This window comes from Ictidomys tridecemlineatus, chromosome 14 (assembly GCF_052094955.1).
Source record: "Ictidomys tridecemlineatus isolate mIctTri1 chromosome 14, mIctTri1.hap1, whole genome shotgun sequence".
Classification (NCBI taxonomy): domain Eukaryota; kingdom Metazoa; phylum Chordata; class Mammalia; order Rodentia; family Sciuridae; genus Ictidomys; species Ictidomys tridecemlineatus.
The window spans coordinates 65,572,379-65,594,529 of record NC_135490.1 but is presented as its reverse complement, the minus strand read 5'-3'; the positions used below and the strand labels follow the sequence as shown (position 1 = coordinate 65,594,529).

The 22,151-nt window shown below is 39.8% G+C and overlaps 1 protein-coding gene and 1 pseudogene across 3 annotated transcripts in view; one reads left to right on the top strand and one right to left on the bottom strand.

Annotated features, from left to right (window-relative positions):
• Positions 1 to 20,094, bottom strand: part of LOC101962164 (ras-related protein Rap-2a-like) — a 137,753-nt pseudogene extending 117,659 nt beyond the window's left edge.
• Positions 19,966 to 22,151, top strand: part of Zmat4 (zinc finger matrin-type 4) — a 348,227-nt gene continuing 346,041 nt past the window's right edge. Inside the window, exon 1 of one of the 3 annotated variants that reach the window (XM_078031256.1) lies at positions 19,966 to 20,167. The gene's annotated coding sequence lies outside the window, so the exon portion shown is untranslated. The remainder of the gene's footprint in view (positions 20,168 to 22,151) is intronic. The other 2 variants (XM_078031255.1, XM_078031254.1) reach the window with 2 other exon arrangements.

Genomic DNA, 22,151 nt, shown 5'->3' with positions numbered 1-22,151 from the left:
TAAGCTAATGGGATCATTTTAGAGCTCTGAATTTGTGCCCAGAACAGCTGGTAAGGCTGAGAGAACTGGCACTCTGCCTTGTACATGTATGAAGGCATCTTCTTTCCAAAGTGACACATTCCCAGCCCATCCAGCTCATTTAGAGGGGAAAAAAATTAGTTTCACCTGCCAAAGTGATTAGAAAAATGTGGAGGCTGCAGAGGAAGAAAACTATAGTGGGAGTCATTGTACTCTTTATCGATATGCGAATATGAGCTCCTGATTTTACAAGGCATGCTGTCTTATAAAAATGTCGTGCCACTAATATGATGAAACAGCTAATGGGCAAGGTGGCTCATTCAGGGCCTCTGGCACTGACCATCCCAAGATGAGATAGCTCTGGTTCTACTAACTACCTCATTTACCCCTCATGGGAAGGAAACAAGAGGAGGCAGAGAGGGGTGTGAATATCATGGTTGGGGATGCCGATCCCCTCTTTACTCCTGCATCAGCCCAGATTCAGGTGGGAGTAGGAAGCTCTGGGTTTGTGCACACAAGAGTTTGTGGGCATGTGTGCAAGTTGCGGTTGGGGATGCTTCCTCACTTCCTACCTCCAGGATGTTCTGAAACTGAAGCTCCAAGCTGGTCCTCTGGGTTCCAAGTTGTGACCCTTTCACTGAAAGATGAGGTGCTCTTCTGACCCCACTCATTCTTTTCAGAGAGGGGATGATTTGCCAACTCCTGCCATCAGAGAAGCTGTGTAGGCTCATGGAGGTAAGGGACATGGGTAGCTTTATGAATCAGTGGTGCCCACAAGCAGCATTGTTATGTTTTGGCACCAAACTCTGTTCTTCTTAATTTATTTGAGGGAAAAATAAAATAAAACAACAACAAAAAAAACCTTCTTCTTAATGCCATCTGCTCAGGAGGTGTGCACTTTCAACCGTGATTACAGGGCTCTTATTTAACAAATGGAGTTATTTTTTCCCTGTTAATCATTTATTCTCAACATAGGGAATTCAGAAAATAGCAAAAATATAAAAAGAAAATAAATCCCCCCCATATTCTAGTCATACAGAGGTAAATACTGACAATATTTTTTTTGTGTGTGAGTTTGCTCTTTTATCTAGCTAGATAACCAGGAAAATGAAACACACATACACAACCTTATTGAGCCAAGGCGGTTCCCTTTCTGTCACATAGGGTGTGTCTGTAACTACCCCCTGGGAAACTCGAAAGGGTGGCTTTCTTTAGTTGAATGGGTTGTTTTCCAGAAAATAGTTCTTGCTGTACAGAATTCAAAACAAAGAGGTTACTATTTTTTTGAGGGGAGGGGGTCCTGAAGATCAGGCTTATGTCTTCACCGAGTGCTAAGGGCGTGCTCTACTATTGAACTACACCCCAAGCCCAAGATGAACATTTTCTGCCAATGAACACAAACCAGTTTCCATTTTCCCAAACCCAAGTACATGAGACCCAATGAAAGTTAATGCCATTCTTTACTAAAAGAGTTTAGGTGGTTGGCCCTAAACTCTTTAATTAAGGAGTATTGTGCCCTGATTAAACTATTTTACTCTCCTTGAATCAACCAACATTATCTAAACATATTTTCCTTTTCTTTCTTTCTTTTTTTTTTTTCCTTTGGTGATAAAGGGTATGCTGTTTTCTGAACTTTTTTCTTACCCTCTCACTTTCTAAACTCATTTTCTCTGACCTTTCCCCTTCCCTGCAAAATAACTCAGTCATTCCTCAAGTCCTCTCTTGTGTCTTTACAAGTTTAAGCCGTCTATTAAGCAATATATGATTCTTCCACTTATTGCTGATCGAGAGGCTGGAATAGCCCAAGCCCAGGGTACCCTCCCACAGGAGGTAGAAGAGATTATAGTCCCATGGGTTGGGAAATAGGGTGTCTGGATGTGGTGCCGGGAGAGAAACCCAATCCAGGTGGTAGTTAATTTTCTTTTATGGTATCAGAAATAAAAACTAGCTTGTCACCATGAAAATTATTTTTCTCTGACTTTCAGTTTAATAGAAGTTTAATCCCTTTCATTTCCATCTCATGACTCAGGCCTTTATTAGACCACACATTCTTCTCCCTGCTTGCAATGCATTGAAAAACCACCCATCTTTCTCTGGAAATGGAGAACTCCTTAGTTTTTCTCTGATAACAAAATTTCCCTTGACCAGAGTCAAGGGCAGAGGTGAGCAAGGTTCTGATGGCAAAAAAGATGTAGAAAAATGAAGTTCCTTCTGTCATAAGTGTGGCAATGCCTGCAAGTTGCCGATGGAGAACTCTTAGCATCTTTGCCCTCCTCCTGCAAATTCTTCCTTTAGGTTTTGAGGGCAAGACTGGGGCAAGAGGCAGAGAGGAAGACTAGTGGCAAGTGATTGACAATTTGTGCAAGAATTTTGAAAAGCATGGGAATAGTTGCTTTGGTAAAAAAGAAATGGACAGAATACAGAAGGGCCTTTAAAAAAACAATTCTGTGATTTATAAATCTTCTTCAAAGATGTAAGTAAAAACACATGAGTTATTTTATAATTACTTTTTGGCAGCTAGACTCTGCAGCCCCCAAAAACTTGTTTATTTAACTTTATATCATATCTCTGTGTCATTTTAATGGATATATCAGGTGCCATAATTTATTTACCCAATTCTCTACTTTTGGACAGTTAATTTTCAGTTATTTTGTTGTCGATAAATATTTCTATTGGGAGTGCTTTGGTCTATAAGTCTGATGATGTCGTTTTTTTCAGTTACGTAATTGATCATTGCTGCTTTAACAATCTAAAATCTCAGTGGTTTAGCATGTCTAGGGTTTATCTGTGGTTTGATTTACTGCCTGGTGTTGAGGGGGGGGGCTGTTCTTTGCAGGCATCAGAGACCCAGGCTCCTTTCCCTGCTGTGACTCCACTCTTCTTAGGTCCTCTGTTAACCTTTCCCTGGGTTTTCAGATCTAGAGAGGGGGAAAGAGAGCTTGAGAGCCCACACCTACTCCTGGCTACTCCCGCCTGTGGGCAGCACACATCCTTCTGCACACATGCCATTGGCAAGAACTAGTCACATGGCTCCACCCAGCTAAGAGGGGGCTGTGGACCAGAGTTGTCTAGCACATGCAAAGTGGGAAGGGACAATGCTTATCCATTCATAATTAGTCAAAGTGCAACCAATTTTCTCTCAGATCTTCAGAATATGAAGGGTTACATCCCTAAAACTACTGGTCGATCCCAGATAATTACCATTTTATATTTTCTTTTGCTTATTAAATTTAAATCCTTCTACAACCTCTTTCCAGCCTCTTCCCTTGTTAGCCCTGTGGTCTTCTCTGGTGGAATGCAGGCTGAATAGAGAGGAGATCGTCTGGGAGAAGAAGCTCTCACACATTGTGTTGCCAGCTTCACAACCCGTCCTGTATCTCTAATGTTGACTTGTTTTTCCAAGGACAGTGTGTAGCTAGAGTAGACTCCATGGGTCCTTTGAGGTTTATGATTCTAAGACTGCAGGATAATTCCCTGCCCTTGTGAAATGTTCCTAAATATCATGGCCTCAGATGGGGAGGGACTGTGTGGAGGGGGACCACAGTGTCATATGAAATGCATTGACATTTCAAACACACTGACTGCTCTAGCCCTCTGGTAATGGCTTTAGTAACTTCACCACTGATCCTGAGATTAAACATCAGGGTTGTTAAATGCTAATTGAGTTGAAAACCTTCCTCCAAATGCTTTAAAAGTTTCAGGCAATAAAGGGCTCCTGGTTGGGTACTGGGGACAGCTTGGTAAGCTTCCTCTGTCCAGCCTCGCTACCATCCATCTCCCTCTTCTGGACAGGGTGCGATTGTATACACAAACAGACTTTTTTCTTTTTAAGCAGAACGTCCATTCCTGTGGGTGTTGAATCGATGCTTTGGAGTGAGCTGTTTGTCTTCAAAAGTGGGGCCATTGTTTGTCATGAAGCTTGCAGATTCTAGCATGAGCCCTGAGGTCCATTCATGGAATTTTGCAGGGATATCATGCAGCAATACTGCAGTCTGAAGTTTTCCTGCAGGGAAATTCAAGGAATTTTCTCCAGGACTGATATAATTCTCTTCTTGAGACCCGGAAGAAAGATCCTCTGCGAAGGTCTCTTTTCCATGGTCCCCTCTCTCATTCTCTATTTTCTTTATTCTTCCTTCCTCCATCTCCATTTTCAGGACCTGTGAATCAGATCTAAAGGTGAGACTTTTGGAGAACAATTGTACTTTATAATTGTTCTGGAAGTAGATAGGTCCTCATTAAACAGGTGAGAAGGCAGAGAGCGAGGCATTGGTGGAGTACAAAAATTTCTCCCCCAGTCCAACACCCTCATCACCCCATAGCACCACTGCCTCCTTTTCTCTGAAGAAGGCTTGTGCTATCTTTGAAAATAAAAACTAAGCATTGAGAGAATCTCAGTTGATAGAGCAGGTGGAGGTAACACTGCTGCCGTCCTTCATGAGCCCCTGCTGCATGGGTGCATGGCACCAGATCCATTCCTGTGACACCCTGAAATTCCACCAAACACCTGCATCTGCACTTCCTGTAAGAAATGAACAACAAGATGCCCATCACTTATTGAAGACTGTTGTTGTGAAGGGGACCTAGCTATATAGTGATAATAGACAGCTCTTACTTTAGCCAGTGTGTGTGTGTGTGTGTGTGTGTGTGTTTTCACTTTTTAACCCTTCCAGCAACACTGTGGGGGTTAGAATTTACTGTTATGCCCATTTTACTGCAGTGGCAACTGAGATTCAGAGTGGTTCACTAACAAAAGTTTATGCTGTTAATCCCTACATAAATATATATCATATAATATATAATGTATAATATCATATAATATGTAATGTATCATATTACATATGATACATTACACCTGACACATAGCATATGTATTGTATGTTTTAAAAAATGTTTATAAAATTCTTACAAGGTAGTTGTTGTCATTGGTGTTTTATGGTTAAGCAAGCAGAAGCTACAACAGCCTGAGAAATTTATACAATGCCACTGAGTCACTACTCACAAGTTATTGAGCAGGAATTGACTCAGGGACCCTTTTCTTTTTGGGGGGAAAAAGAAGGAAAGGTCTATGCTCTTTCCATTTCCATGGTCTCAAACATATTATTTTGTTAAAGTGACCCAAGCAGGTCAATAAGCATATGATAAGACACATGATAAGATACAATTTGTTATTGGAAGTTATCAAAGGCAGCATCCACAAAAAAGCGCTGGGGAGTTAGTAATAGACCCACTGGCTAATAACATTCTGAAAACTGAATCATTGTTCAGAAGTCTTCCTTTGGGGCTGGGGATGTAGCTCAAGTGGTAGCGTGCTTGCCTGGCATGCATGCGGCCTGGGTTCAATCCTCAGCACCACATACAAACAAAGATGTTGTGTCCGCCGAAAAAAACCCTAAAATATAAATATTAAAAATTCTCTCTCTCTCTCTCTCTCTCTTAAAAAAAAGTCTCCCTGGTGAGGGATGGGCCTGGTGCCTTGCAGAAAAACAGAACAAAGAATCCACTCTTCCTCAAACCTTAAACTTAAGTTAGCAGGGAGTGGGACATTTCTTTCCTGAACACTGTATTGCCTTAAAATACCTTATACCTATAGTTTAGACATAAATGTTATGTTTTAAATTTTAGCTTGGAATAGTTTGAATCAGAAAAGACACTTTCAGAAAACCACAAATGCTACAAATGGAGATGTATATAAATCCAAACCTTTTTTCTTTCTTTCTTTTTCTTTCTTCCTTTTTTTAATGAAAAAAAAAGGGATACATAGAGAGTCTGTTCATATCATAAACTTGGCTTTAACAGAAAGGTTGATAAGGGAACCATTTTGTTTAAATGAAGAAGAAGCTTCAAGCAATAGTTAGCAGCTGGTAATCCCTAATTTGTGGGCTAATGTTGAAGCAAGTTAATAAAATGACCTTAGGGAAAGATCAAAGTAATGTTTTACAGAATTCTGGAGCTAGAGGCACCTTGGAGAGCATCTTGTCCAATGATCTCATTAAGAAAATGCAGAAACTAAGGCTGGCAGAGGAGGGATGACTTCCCCAACAGTTGCAAAGATTCAGTTGTTAGGCATAAAATCCACTGAAATACTATTTTTTTTTTAATATAGTTGTGTGGTTGAGAAGCAGAAAAGTTGAGAAAGATTGTTTTTCTAGTCTTGGCTATTTCTCCCTAATACTGTTTTGCATTCTAAATCTTGTTTTCTCCCTCTATTGAGCTTTTATAAACAATGAGTTCTCATTAAGAAATGAATACAGTCCAGAACTTGAAGCAATATTTTGTTTAATTTTAAACAATACATGCACCCAAAACAAAATCAAAGAGTTGTAACAGGTATATTCAGAAAACTGTCTAGCTCCCACTGCTGCTCCTGGAGGGGCCCCTCACTGGTAACAGATTGGGAGTGTTCTTCCAGAACATCTCATGCATGCACAAGCACCTAGACAGATATGTACTCCTCTTTTCCTTTCCATTTCTACACAGCTGTTAGTACAATCTTCACACTGTTCTTCATCTTGCTTTTATTAGTACCTTGGGGACTGCTGACATAACAGGTCCTATCTAGTGGCCTCTTTCCTTTTAAATGGCTATGTACTATTGCATTGTCTGGAAGTTCTATAATTTATTTAACACATTTGGGTCATGTCCTCTTTTTTGCCATTTCAAACAATGTTGTGATGAATATCTTTGTACATACATCATTTCACACACGTGGGAATATAACTGTAGTGTAAATTCCTGGAAACAAAATTACAAGGACCAAGGAAATGCATCTTACATTGTGGTTGATACTGCCAACTTTCTATAACACAAGCCAGGAATTAATGCCTATTTCCCCACAGTATGGCTGACACATAGTGTCTCAATAAGTTGCTTAGGGCCTTGCTCAGTTGATGAGGCTGAACTTGGGATCCGCCTGCCTCAGCCTTTTAAGCGGCTGGGATTACAGGTAAGGAGACAGAGAGTGAGGCATTGGTGGAGTACAAAAACTGTTTCTCTTGGGAACTTGGGATCTGAACATATATAGAACATCTTCTATATTTTTCTTTCTTTTGCTTATTTTCCCACTAGTTACTGGTCTTCATATTACTGACTTATAAGAAAACTTTATATGGTAGAAAATTCGTTAGACTATCATCAAATATTAGCAGATGTATAGATTATTGCAAATATTGTCTCCATTTTGTTACTTGTCCTTTTTTTTAATTATTTATTTATTTATTGTAGTTTTAGGTGGACACAATATATTCATTTTATTTTTATGTGGTGCTGAGGATCGAACCCAGTCACAACCACAGCCCCTTGTTTTTGTTTTTTAATCCTACTGACTATGCAGAATTTATTTATTTATTTTTTTAGGGTGCAATCAGATACTTGGATATTTCTCTTTATTTGCTTTTGGGTTGTTCTAGCCTTTCTCTATTAAAGACTATAGTACAAAATATCCTTATAATATACTCCATGTACTTTTAATATTCCCTTTATTGGACTTCAATTTTTGATGCATCTAAAATTTATTTTATGTAAAATATGAACTAAAGAATATAGCTTTATTTTTTCAGTTATTTAGCTCTTCCAATACCATGTATGAAATAATCAAAGTTTTCCCCACTTATTTGAAATACTACCTTTATTACATGAATTTGAATGTACTTCTGTCCTGTTCATTGGAAGCCTTCATTATGTCCGTGAATTCAAAAAAACAGCACAGCATAATTTGAATTCTCATACTTTGCAATGTATTTTAAAAGATATTGAGACTCTACTTAAAAAAAAAATTCCTGGCCACTCTTGACTTGTTTGTTTTTTATTATGAATCACGGAATCAGTGTGTCTGTTTTTTTTCCTCTCCCTCTAAAAATATTGTAGGTTGCATTATTTTATAGATTGCCTTAGGGAAAATTGATGTCTTTATGATATTGCATATTTTTGTTTAAGAACATGGTATTTTATTCATTAATATTGTTTTTAATCTTCCTCAATTGCATTTTATACTTTTCATCACATAATTTCATGTGTTTCTTTAATGTCTCTTCCTAAGTATATTAGTTTATTGTTACTATTATTTCATTATATAGTCCAACCACTTTTTATTTGTGTAAAATTATGTAGCTTGGTATGTTAATTATATGACAAACTGTCTTTATCAATTCTTATTTGTACTCCCTAAACTTTGTTATTTTACACTTTCAAATATATAGTAAAATCAAGTGAAGATAATAACACTTGTACTTCTTTTCACTGAAAACACATACTTCTTTTTTCTTTCATAGAATCGTATAGCCAGAATCCCCAAAACAACATTAAATAAAAATGGTTATAGTAGACACAGTAGCTTTTTTCTGACTTTGTCAGGATTTCTCGTTGTATTTCTATATTACACTCAACACTAGTTTCTTTGGTGTTCACTATATGTGAATATACATAAATATAAACATACAAATTTTATTGATTATTAAGTTTATGTTATTCCTATTTCTTTAAAATTTTTTTTTAAAAAATCAAGAATCAATGTTTGAAGGTTGTGAAGCAGAGTCTACCAAATTTTGGTTAGACAGGGAATAAGTTTCAGAGGTTTGTTGTACAACCTGGTGATTATGATTAATAACAATACGCAACGTATTTGAAAAACCACTGAGAGAAGATGGTGTGTGTTCTTACCACAAAGAGATAGATACGTATGTGAGGTAATGCATGTATTAATTAGCTGAAATTTAGAAATCCCACAACGCAGATATATTTCAAAATATCATGTATTTGAGGTTATTTTCTCTTTAGTTTCTTAATTTAAATAATTCTGCTTCTCTTTTATACTTCATTGAGTTAGCTATTTATTAATTTCAGTCTTTGCATTTGACAAAGAACCATTTAACTCATGCTAATCCTTCCATTTGTAGTTTTCTAGTTTATTAATTTTTGATTTTATTTTAATTAAAGATTGTTTTGGTTTACTTCAGGTACATATTGGTTATATCTAATATATTTGCATAAATGTTATTTAATTTTTTTCTTTTTTGTTACTGGGGATTGCACCCAGGGTTGCTTAACCACTAAGCCATATCTCCATCCCTTTATTTCCTCTTTAATTTTTAATTTTTTATTTTGAGACAGGGTCTCATTAAGTTATTTACAGCCTCGCTAAATTGCTGAGGCTGGCTTTGAACTTGTGATTCTCCTGCCTTAGCCTCCTAAACTGCTGGAATTACAGGCCTGTGCCTCTGAACTCAGTTTTCATTCTTTTTAATTGTTAATCAAAGTACTTGGGTGAGCATAGAGGTGCAGGCCTGTAATCCAGTGACTTGGAAAGCTGAGATGGCAAGATCACAAGTTCACGTCCAGCCTCAGCAATTTAGCAAGGCCCTAAGCAGCTTAGTAAGACTCTGTCTCAAAAAAAGTAACAAATGAAAAGGGCTACAGATGTAGCTCAGTAGTAAATCATCCCTGTGTTAAATCCCTGGTACTGGACAAACAATTAAGTCATTCTTTTTATTAATTCATTCTTAAGAAATTTTCTTTGAAGCACTGCTTGAGTTGTATCCAGTAGCTTCTGTTAAGTAGTGCTTAGGACTATCAGTGCTAGACACATGTACCTGAAATGCCATAGTTAATATCATGATTAAAAGAACAAAGATTTAGACTCATAATTTTATTTGGAAGAATATTATATCAAGTATTTAGGAGAGGAAATCAGGTCAAATTAATATAAGTTGGGTAAGTGTTTTAAAAAGTACCACATTGTATGTATTGTTTGATATCTTCAACACATTGTTTCTGAACACTGTCTTTTGAACTAATAGCTATGCTTAAAAGGATTGATGTAACCTTTTACCACAAGTTATTCCTAAAAAAAGAAAAAAGAAAATCACTGTTATCTTTGGCCTCCAAAAGTCCTTTCAACAGCAATTTTAAGAGGAGCTGACTATTTTAACATTCATAAGGAAGAAACCATAGTTTACTTTGTGGCAATGTATTTCAACTGAGCATTTACCTGATAGGCATTAAATAGTTTGGCAAATGTTTGAAGATACATTAATAAGAAGTAGTGCATTGTTCTCATGTATTGTTATGCAAGTTCAAAATACATTTATAGAGAACAGTTACATATCCAGCCCTGTGCTAATTCATCTACATTAGCTCATGTGGTAATACTCCTAACAATGGCTAAGATAGGTGTTGACTGGCCTTCTAAATTTGTGGAACTTGAACCTCAAAGGAGTTATGTCCTTCTTCTAGGTAAAAAGGGATATAGGTGAGAATCAATACCAGAGCCACTGACGTCTACTCCAGCTCTTGCTAAATGAAAAGAATGCACTGAATATTGGCCCATTACGTCTATCCTGCTTTTGAATTGACAATTAGGTCAGACTTACCGAAGTGCCATTCTTTCTGTATGTATTTAATCAAGCACCTACTTTCTATATACCTCTCTTCCCACTGAGCTCTCCCCGTGCGGCAGGTGCTCTGCCTCTGCAGTGGGTCTGCTCACTTGACAAGAGGGCAGGTGATAGGGCTTAGAGCAGCAGAGCACCCCTGGAATCAGGAAAAAGTCACTTGAGAAACATCTAACCTAGGATTCTGGAGGGTGCTCCAAACACTGAAGATGTAGTTGGAGGTTACGAAAGGCAGTGGTAGCAGGCAGGGGGAGAGATGGTGAATGGTTCAGGATATCCACAATTGTACATATAATGGGGGTTTTGTTTTACTATGTTATACTTTAATATTTTGTAATCGAAAACTAGTGGACTTAATGGCAACACTGATGAGAAGAAAAGGCAGAGGCAAAATTAAAGGAAAGGAAAGGAAGGTAGTTTTCAGAAGCCACAAACAGTTACTATTAGGGAATATGAGATATTGAGGTATTATCCCATTCACTCTACTTCTTCATCGCTAGGGAGAATAATCCTCAAACTATTCTAATAAGATAAAATACCACTGCTATGGGTGTAATTATGTCTTCTCACCACCCACAATTTCATATATTGATGCCCTAATGCCCAATGTGACTGTATTGGAAGATAGGGTTGTAAATAAGGTTAATCGAGGTCATAGGATAAACTACATCCTGATTCTATAGAACTAATGTCCTCATATGTAGAGATATCAGTGATCCTACTCTCACTCCACCAACTGAGGACACCATGAGAAAACCAATGTCTGCAAGCTAGGAAAAGCCTGAACCTGACATGGACAGACCTTGATCTGGGACTCCCAGTCTCCAGAACTGTGGGAACACATTTCCTTTGCTTAGGGTACTCCATTTGCAGTATGTTGTGGTGGCAGTTTGAGCTGACTGATGCAAGCACTTCATATTTTATAATAGTTTCATAAAACTAATTAGAACAAAAAATAAAATATAATAAAAATAATAACAACCAATTCATAGATGATGTAAATCACATAAATAAATAATCCTAAAAAAATAGAATAGTTTCCTAAAATTAGAATTACTCACTAATCCCTCCTAAGCACCAGTGGCCTTGGATGTGACCAGCTATAAACAAAGGAAAGGTGAGCATTGAGGTGAGGAGGTCTTTCAGAGAGTCTCACTAAATCAGTAAGCAAGCTCTTTATTAATCTCATGTACCCATTGTTCAGAGTGCAGTTTTAGTCAGTGTTAAGGAACCTCTGGAAATTTAATGAAGATATTTGACAAGATAAATTAAAAGATAAATTGAGGATAGCTTTGTGTGGAGTTGTATGTGGCATACAGACTTACAAAGATGTGATGGTTAGGAGACATTAGCCATCTTTAAATGCGATGTCAAGAAAATCCTTCCTACACACATATCATCCTGGAAACACAAGGTCATAAGTAGGCCAAAGGTTTAGGGCCATAATAAAATTCATTCATTCATTCATTCATTCATTCATTCATTCATCCATCCATCCATCCATCCATCCATCCATCCATTTAGGACTCCCCAAATATTTATGAAGCCCTAGTGTGTGCCAGGCCTTGGGCTCTGGTTAGGTCAGGAAGCTGATCACTTAGATTCTCTAACTTACATCATCTTTACCTCTCAAATAGCAAACCTTTTGGTTGATCTTCTTGGGTTTCTGATTCTCTTGGGTTGTATTGGCCAGAGCTCTTTGATAAAACCTTGTTTATGGTGCCCCTTAAGATCTTCACTATCAAGGTGAGGGGCCCAGCAGTAGTCTCCAAAAAGCTTCACCTTTGCTTCATAACCTCAGGAAGTATTTTTGTAACCAGTCAGGATGGAGAATCCCAGCTGGGTCTCTCTGCACCACTGATGATAAGCTTTATTAAAACTTCCCTTTATGACTCTGTAACATTTGTGCCGATCAGGTATTCCACTGTGCTCATTACAAGGGCAGAAGGACCATATTTTCTTACACAAATGCTGCTCTGATTGGAGCTGAGAGGGAAGAATCATGAAAGGAATACCGGTTCATAGATGCTATAAATCATAAAAGCCCAACGGTGCCTTGAAAATTGGAGAAAAGATTAAAGGCCACCCCCCAATAATGGCAGTGGCATTGCTATAAATACATTGGCAGATCTGTCCTTTTCCAGCTCTTCAGTGTCTTGGGCTATGGAGACTGTCTTAAGGCGCTTGTGTCAATTTCAAAGCTTTCCTCTGGAAGCTTAAGCCCTTCTTAACAGTTCTTTAATAGCTGGAAAGCGGAGTTGGATTCCGAAACTCCATCACTCAGACATTTTGTAAAACTGATGTTAAGAAGATTTAAGCCAAAATGTTGGCACCGCCATTCTTTTCTTCTTCATCTGCCACCCTGCTTGATTCTCTAGCCCCCTCAGACACTCATGTCACAATCCGGAATGGGACTGATCTGAATGAATCTCAGCACCGTGGAGTCATTTGTTGAGATTACCTGAGAATAATCTCCCAACTCAACTCTTGAGAAAAATCGATAAAAAGCTCAGTAAAACCATTATGCTATGACTTGATGTCACTCTGCCCTCATAAACACCTTTTAGCTTAAAATCTTTTTAAAAACTACTTGCGGTTCTGTATTTTCCTCCCTAACCAATCTGGGCAAATAAGTGAGATTTTATTCCCTCTATTTAGTTAGATTTTTCCTTTTCTTCCAACTGGCTCACTAATCAGCATATTTGACTTACAAGAGAAAGAAGTTAATTTGGGGAATATTTATCATGAAGGTCTAATATTGCAAACCGAAAAGGAAAGTCAGAGTCATAAAAAAGGGAAGGCATGAGAGAAAGGGACGTGTGGAGAAGGAAGGTGGAATCAACAGAGATCAACTGCTAGATGTAGAGGAAAGAGGAAACCCAATGGGGAGCCTTCAGGAAGACTCTGTTTTCAACTATTCCAATAAGAAAGGAGGGTCTTCTTGTTGCCTGAGATCACTACAAAAACTGACACTGTCCTCCAGTGTAGGATCCAGGATGTTTCTTCATAGAAGCAGCACCAAACCAACACTCCCCCCTAACGTCACCCCCCTCACCCCCCTCACCCCTGTCTCTATGGGAACTGCTAATAATGGGTCATTCCCTCCCCTTCACATATGTGAAGAGACCTAGTTTAAATAAATCCTGTTTTTCTTAGGATCATAAAATGAAGTTCAAAGAGAAAGTGTCTGGCCCTTTAATAAACTAGGTGTTAAAATAGAAGCCTTTCTCACTAAGCAGGAGGGAGGTTTTGTTAGTGGGGAGAGGGTGGCTAAGGAGCACCTGATGGGATCTTATCAGCTCTCTTTTAGGAAGAGCAGTTCAGAGCCTTTGGCAAAGACAGAGGATCAAAGACTCAGAGCTCTACCAGCAAGGAAAGGGCCTTTGTGGGGAAAAATCAAGGGAAACTGGAGTTCTGGAGTTGTTATGGGGGAAACCCACCTTGAAAATCACATGCCCAGAAGAGATGACCCAGGTACTGAGTCGTGGTCCTTGCATGAATCTGAGCCAGGGGAAGTAAGTGTCCTCTAAAGGCAAACTCAGCTAACCATTTAGATAACCAAAGCACATGATGATCATGTATAGTTAATTTCTACTTAGGTTTTTTTTTTTTTTTTTTTTTTTTTTTTTTTTTTTTTTTTTTTTAGCTTTTGAAATACAGATTATTGAGGTAGCTTCTAAGACAAAACCCTTGGGGGATGTTATTCTTGAGAGCTCTTTTCTAGACACTTGATGCTGCCTTAAAAGAGAGTGTACTTAAGCATAATCTCATCTTAATAATTTCAGAGTATCACTGTAACATCTACTATTTGCTCCTGTTACATTATAATGTAATTTATTGGTTGTGCCACAGTGATGGGAAAGATGCACAGTTATTTACAAATCTGAAGACACTCACTATTAGCCAATCTTGAGTATGGTAGAGTGCAGAGGATTATATAAAAGGGTTGGTTATCTTTTTCCATCAATCACATTTAAATTTAACAGCGACTACTCAGAGGAGCACTTAGGAACTCTTCCCTCCTTTACCTTCCTCTTCAATTCATCTCTCACCTCCCTTCAGCTTTTCTACCTCTGATCTCCCTACAGGACCCTCTCATTCTGTTTTTTGTTGTTAATTTTTAAAAAATTGTTCTTTTTAGATATACATGACAGTAGAGTGTATTTTGACATAATATACCTACACGGAGTATAACTTATTCTAATTAGGATCCTTTTCTTGTGGTTGTACATGATGTGGAGTTACACTGGTCATGGATTCATATATGAACATGGAAAAGTGATGTCTGATTCATTCTATTGTCCCATCCTCCTTCCCTTCCCTTCATTCTCCTTTGTCTAATCCACTGAACTTCTATTCCCTCCCCACTTATTGTGGTTAGCATCTGCATATCAGAGAGAATATTCAGCTTTTGGTTTTTCTCTTATCCTTTCAAAGGGGGCAAATATATTAGCTCTGAAACACTAAGATAGAAAGGACTTTCTGCAAATACATCTTCTAGACAGATCAATGTTTCTTTGCCTATGTTTATCACTTTCCTAGGTAACTTAAACACAGTCTTTTGCTGAAAAACAAATCTCTAAGGCCCTGCTAAGACTCCTTCCCTGCTGGGGAAAGAATGAGGGAGTAGAAAGGAGGGAAAATTCGGTGCTGCCACCATTGTGATGTTTCCGGGCTTCCTGATGCTGAGAGATTTGTGTATGGATAACCAAAGATGCAAAGATGGGACACTTCATTCTCCCCTGATCATCTTGAACAGGCCAGGGTGACCTGATATCCTTCCTTTTGTGAAAGCAGTCCATTGCCTTTGGCCATGAAGGAAGTAGATCCTTCTCCTTTGTCCTGAGCTTTTCATTTCTGTTGTTTCTAAATGTGTGTCCAACATGGTGCTGGCTGCTGTCAGCATTGTTGATTGGGGGGTAATGTGGGTTATTATGAAAAAAATAATGAAAATACAAACAGGAATATAATTAATTTTAACTTGAGTGGGTAAAATTAAAATGGCCTGGCAGACAGAAATGGTGAGAAAGGGAGAGGTGTGGGCTGAGCCTTGAAGAATGAGTGTAATTGCACTAGGAGAAGATGGAGGTGGGGCAAGAAAAACCTGGGGAAGCCATGGGAAAGTCAGGCAGTTGGACAGTATGTGACCATGGGAGGACTGTAATGGATGGGAGCAGAGGAGGATGAGAGTGGAATGAAGTGGGGTAGATGGATTGGAGTCCAATTTCAGCTACCTCTGGAAGTCAGACAGAAGGGCAGTGTAGAGGTATTAACCTTGTGCTGCTCAAACCTCATGCTCCACAAATTTGGGGCATCCTCCTGAAGAGTTAGTATTACAAAAATATTTGGGGCAAATTATTTTTTAAGTCATGCCCTAAAACAAACATGCACGTAGTTTATAGTTTGCATGATTGGAGTAATAAAATATGTATATCTGAAGAAATTTGGGCTGAAATTTGACACCTTCACACACCCAGATCCTTTTTTCCAGCCTGGTGTGTACTGGTGGAAGAGTTTGCCTATTCATTAGGCAACAAGAAGTGAGGCCTCATTGCCCTAAGCTGTGGCCCTTTGAGTGGAGCATCTTTCTGGTGCTCTGAGTATCTTTAGGTATCACTATGAAAGCTGATCTGACATCTGGTCTAATAGATCCAGATGGTTATGCATCACATTTATATTGGCCCATGCCAAGACATTATTGCTTTATCACTAGGCTTAATATCCCATGATAGGGCATTTGTGTAGTCCTTTGTAGGTTGATTTGCCATCATTCTCTTAATAGCCTTAGAAATAGTATTATCACCTGTTTTTATAAATGCAATGACATGTGGCAGGCGTTGTAAATATGTTTGATGAGTTCTTTGAAGAAAGTATCTCTGTTAGGACATGGGTCCTGGCTGGCAGGAGTTCCAACAGCCACAATCATGTGTGCAGCCCTTTGTCTTAGAAGAGTGCTTCATGTCACACGTGATCTGCCAGCCTCACGGGAGGCATGCTGACCTTCTTAATTCAATTCTCCAACTCCTGTCAATTGGTGCTTTGCTGGACAATATTTCATGACAGCTTTCAGCTCTGTATTTCTTATGAAGAATTTAACTGAAGCAAAACAGAATTTAGATGGGCAATTTAGCCTTGCAAATCTCTTTCTGTCTCTCAGTCTCTGTCTTTCTCTTTCAGGTTATTTACAATGCTGGCTCACTAATAAACACAATCATGATTTGAATGAACAGAATCACATGGTTTTATCTAACAGAGTGTTTTATATAATAAAATATTTCTTACAGTCTTGAAACTTCATGAAGCCCTGTCTATCTGACACCAACTTCCTGGAAGACTCATTAGTTATTAATGAAATCATTAAGAATGGTCCATGGTGACTGACACCCTCCTGGCAGCCGAATCTCCTCTTACACTTTGTTGAAATGCTATTGGCTCCATAGGTTTGATTTGGGGGAATGGGTTGGGGAGGTGGAGAAGGAGGGAGTTTGATTACATAAAGTTTTACAACAACCCTCAGTGAGAAGGAAAAGCTGTGAGTATATTCCTCCAAGTTTCTTTACTTAGGAAACTGCTGGGAGAAGTTTTCTGAAAATTCTTTCATATATCCAATGCTAATAAGAAGATTTTTTTTAAAAGAAATGCTGCTAATGTCGTCGTTCTACTTAAATGATATTGGGTGGCTCAAGTCAATAAGCAAAGATGTAGTGTTGAAAATCACCCTCCTTTTTTTTTTCCCTCCCGTTTTCACACATTTCTTTCTTTCTTGGCATTGCCTAGATTTATTCTCCTCTTCTCCCTTTTAGGAACAGAATTTGGTATAAATAAATGATAACTGAGAAAATGGTATAAGCTGACGAGTAAATGTCAGTTTCTCTAGTCTCCTACCGTAGGATAGGAGATAACTTGTTGTAACAAGCAGATACCCACAAGAAAGATGGTGGTTTTGATGGATGTTATTCAATTTGAATTTAATAATACAAAACACTTCATTTTGTTTCTTTAATTATGTCACTAAAAAAGGAACGAGAACCCCCTAAATCCTTTCAGACTACTAGTGCACTCAAACTGTTAACTCAAAATAGGCTACTTTGTCAGAGTACTGCCCACAAAATGGAATTCTGTACATTTCATAGCCCAATGACTTTAAATTGTATGGAGCTAATATTTAATACAAATGCAAGTACCAGTGGAATCTGCATACTTAATATGCATCCTCTAACTCTCAGAATTAAACAGTTGATCTATGGGACACAAAGGGATCATCCTTCTCTCAAAGAGAATATTTTATGACCAGGCAGTTAAAAAGGCACTGACATAAACAACTGTTTGCAACTCTCTCTCTCTTTCCTCTTTCTCTCTCTCTCTCTTTCTCTTTCCTCTCTCTCATCTTCAAAAAGAAAAAGGTACACATAAGGACATGCTGTTTCAGATAAAGCATTTTAGAAAATCATTTGATATGTTTTCCTTTTTCTTTAGGGACAACCAAACCTTTGATAGTTGCCCAAGGGAGTTTCTATAATTTATTTATTTCTTTATTTTGGCATGAGGGGAGGGCCAGTATGAACAAAACTCCTCTTGGAATTGGAAATAATACTGCTTACATCATAGAAGTGTAATTTATGATTTTTATGCCATGACTAAATGGACCAATTTTTCTGGGACTATGTCAATTTTCAATGTTTCATTTAAATTTAAATCGTTAAAATTCTATCATTGTACATTTGTAGGAAGTTTACCTAGATAAAGTAGTAAGGGAGAAAACAATTATTTTGATACATTCCTTGTCCTAGTTTTTGATTCCTAATATACTGTCACTCTCTGACAGGCCGTGATTTAGAAAGACACTGTGGAAGTACCTGAATGTTTGAGGTGAGACCTCGCAAGAAAAGCATGTATCCCCATTCTTTCCTTTCCTTCAAACGCCTGAGGGAGAAGAAAGACATGGAGTGAAGAGTTGCCTCATTTTCCTGAGAGAAAACAGTGGTGCTTGAGAGCCTGGTGTGACTTCTGTACCTGCAGCATTTCCTAGTGTTCAGTGTTGAATCTCTGGCTCCCAGACTCGAGGGTGGACCCCCTCCCCACTCCACCCAGTTGGGTGAGCATCACAGTGAGATCATGATTCCATGAAGCTCAGAGTTGTGCACACTTTATGTTTTGAATTACGTTTTATCAGTCAGCCTGCTTATTGAGAGCTAGGTGCTGTCTGTGGAGTTATAAAGACATACATGATACTATCTCTGTCCTTCCAGAGTTTGAAATGTACTTAGACAAGCCAGGCATGTACACATGAAATAGGGACTCGCTGTACCAGGTGGTGGAGGACATGCTACTGAGGATGCAGAGGAGGGAAAGAATTACAGTTGTATGATAGGCTGGAACTGTAGCCTGTCAAAGAAGTAGGGTCCCAGTACGAGAAGCTTGGAGGACTAATTTCTGATTGATCTGGAACTTGATTTTCTATTTTTGTGGTGCCAGGGGATGAACTCTAGGGCCTCATACATTCTAGTCAAGGGCTTTGCCACTGAGCTACACCTTCATCCCCAGAACTTGATTACCTAACAGCTTTATTTCAAAGACCCTTTCTAAATTATTATTATTTTTCTCTTAAGTTCAGCTGCTAAATAATGTCCTTTCTATGTAGTGAACAAATATATTTAAAGGGGGGAGATCAAAATTTGGGCTTTATGATTCTCTGATGAATAAGAAAAAGCTGTTTCCACTGCTTGGTAGGTTGGTTCTCCACTCTTTCCTTGCTTTGACTGATAATGTGAGTTTAAGCAATTAACTGAAGCCAGATCAGAATAAGCAAAACCAAGAGTCCCAGCAGAATGATTAGATCAAGGATGCCTGACCCTTGGACATTTCCATGAGGACAGTGAAAAACTCCAGACTTTTATAGACTTTAAGAACAGCTCTTTGGATATTCTTTGAATAGGGTGCAAAAGGAAATTGCCTCCTTATGTTGGGGTGTTGAGTGGACTTGTAGGGAAAGAACTGACAGGTAAACTCTAGTTTAGGTACATAATATGTTCCCCCAAACCATCTAAAATGACCTTCACATGCCCTCCAGGGTGTAAAAATATCACTATATTCCTTCAGCCCTCAACCTTGCTCTGCTTTCCAAAGCTTGTCTGACACCAGCAGAAACCCCACGGTTATAATTCTCTCTGCCCTCAGGAACATTTACCAGTAAGGGGGAAAATAAGGCCAGAAAATTGTTGCTATGAGCTCTGTTTTGTGGAAGTTAAAATGCTAGAGCGAGAATCTGATTGCTTGATAGCTCCATCTCTCTCCCTCCCTCTCTCTCTCTCCCCCTCTCTCTCTCCCCAATCCACCCCCCTTCTCCGTTCTCTCTCTCCCCCAACCCCCACCTTTTCCTACTCTCCTCCCATCCCTCCACTGGACTCCCAGTTCTGCCCCCACACCGGGCCGGAGAGAGCCTTACAGGTTGTCAATGAAACATGGAATTATTTCCTTTGATGGCTTAGATAATAGTAGGAGCCAAAGCAATGAGTGAGGTCGGCTGAGACCAATGCAGTCCTGCCCGGGACTGGAGAGCCAATCGCAAGAGCAGAGGGCGGGGCGTCGGTACCAGCAGATAATTGCTAAGTGCATCGCTAGCACAGTTGGTCCGAGCTGCTGAAAGGTCTGGCCGCAGAGACAGGAACGCGTAATCCTCAGCGTGCTCCATCCCGACAGCATCCTTCCACCGCTCGGCCGGGCAGCAAGCCTCTAGGCAGCAGCCCCTCTGCTCCGCGGAAAAGGTACCTCTGCCTGCGTCCCGGGGGGTGCCGCTCCTGCATGTCCGTTCTCAGTGGCTTGCAGTTTAGCAGAGGCGCAGGGATTGCAGAAAGAAAAGTTTAGGGGAGGAAATGTGACAAAGGTAGGAATCCACTGTCTTTTGTTGGGAGGAAAACAAGCTGACAATTTGGAAAACTTCTGCGCTGTCAAGAACTGGGCTTGTTTACTACTCTTAATTAGCTGCACTCAGATCTGTGGGAATCGGTCTGATCTTGGGCTAGGGGGCCTGCAGGGTTCAGGTGTAGACTCCGGTTCGCTGGGTGAAGGAAGCTAGACCCCAGGATGTGCAGTTTTCTGACCCCCGCCCCCCACCACGGACGATTCTGTGACATATCATTGGAAGGATGGTTCTGATAAATGTGATTGGTTGCTTGGGTGTTCTGCCATAGGGTCTGCCCTGTCTACATTACCTTGACCTGCCTTCCCCAAACTATTGTGACCTTCAAGTCTAGTCTTTTCTCAAACTTCTGTCTCCTTCTCACTTCTGCTCCTTGCCCACTCTGTCTCCATTCATTTTATTCCATGAGAAGATACATTTCCTGGGGTCTGGGGGCCTGTCTTGTTTGACCTGGTGAGCATCTGCTTGTCACTCAACTTGGTGAGAAACCAACACAATCTTTGTCAGAGGAGGAGGATCGCTTCATTGATTAGCTCCTGGAAACTCTGACAGACTTTCCAGGTTTGGTGTGTCCCCCCAAAATGGGGATGGAGCTAAATTTTATCCCATGCGTGGCTTACACCCTTACCAGAGAAGTGTCCATCCTTGAGCATCCTGACAGCTCTGTGAGCTGAGGCTGGTGGGAGGGACAAGTGGTTCAAGGCTGCCTCTTTATAGGTGCGCAGGTTGTTTAGGTGCGCAGGTTGTTTAGGTACGCAGGTGCAGAAAGATGGTGCTGAAGTCACCATCCATACTGCTGCTAATAACTGCTCTTCAAGTAGAAAAGCTCACCACGGCAGGTAGCTGGTTCAGTCCAGCATCATCTCTGAGCATTCTACATTGTAGGACCATAAGGGCCTCCCTTGCTCTGATACCTACTTTGGGTCCTGTGGAAAACTCTTTTTCTCCAGCTTCTGCCAGTGGGAGATGTTAGGAAAGCGAACCTTTAGGACGTAGTGTCCCTGTGAGGGAGAAGGTGATGCACTTGGACTTGAACTTCCTTCCTGCATTTGCTCACACAGCTCCTGTTTTCATGCCGCACAGTACTTTACCAGGTATGTCCTCCATCATACCTGATGTGTACTCTGAAGTTAACAGCCTCTGGCTAATATTGCAAGTCCGCAAGCCTTTGAAGGGGAGGGTTCAGTTGGATTTTCTTCCTTTGATTTCTGTCGTGGACCTAAAGTTGGGGAGCCCTGGTAAGAGAATGTTCTGGGGTGGGGGACTCTCAAGCAACACTTCTCCTTTATGATACCCATCTAGCCGAGGTGCAAATGACGGTATCAGGTATCAGTTCTCTAGCTTCACAAATCACTTTCACCTTTTAAATTCTTATTTCCTTTCATCACCTGCACACAACAGGTTCTCCTCTGCCTCTCTTAGGCAGCTATTCTGGGTGGGAACTGTTAGTATGGAAGCTCTACTCACAATGGTTTGAAAAAATAGCTGTCTGACTTTTTGTTGTGGGTCAGGATGCAGTCAGCTTTCTCTTTTGTACATGCTGTCTGACAGTAAACAAAACCAACTTGCAGCCCTGCACAGTGTGATTCCTTTGTGTTCTGGGGACCTGGAGTGGAAACTAACATTTGGTCAAGGACTTCATCCTCTGTGGTCTTTCTAGGACATGCGACCCCCAGGGACCCCAGAAGAGGCAACACTAGCCCAAGGTGGTCTTGATGGCAGACCCCTTGGTTTTCATGAAGACAGTAATAAATTAGAAAATGCTTTTGAGTTTGAGGGGTGTCTAGGACCAGGAAGCAGGAGCAGAACCAGTGACCCCTTCAACTGAT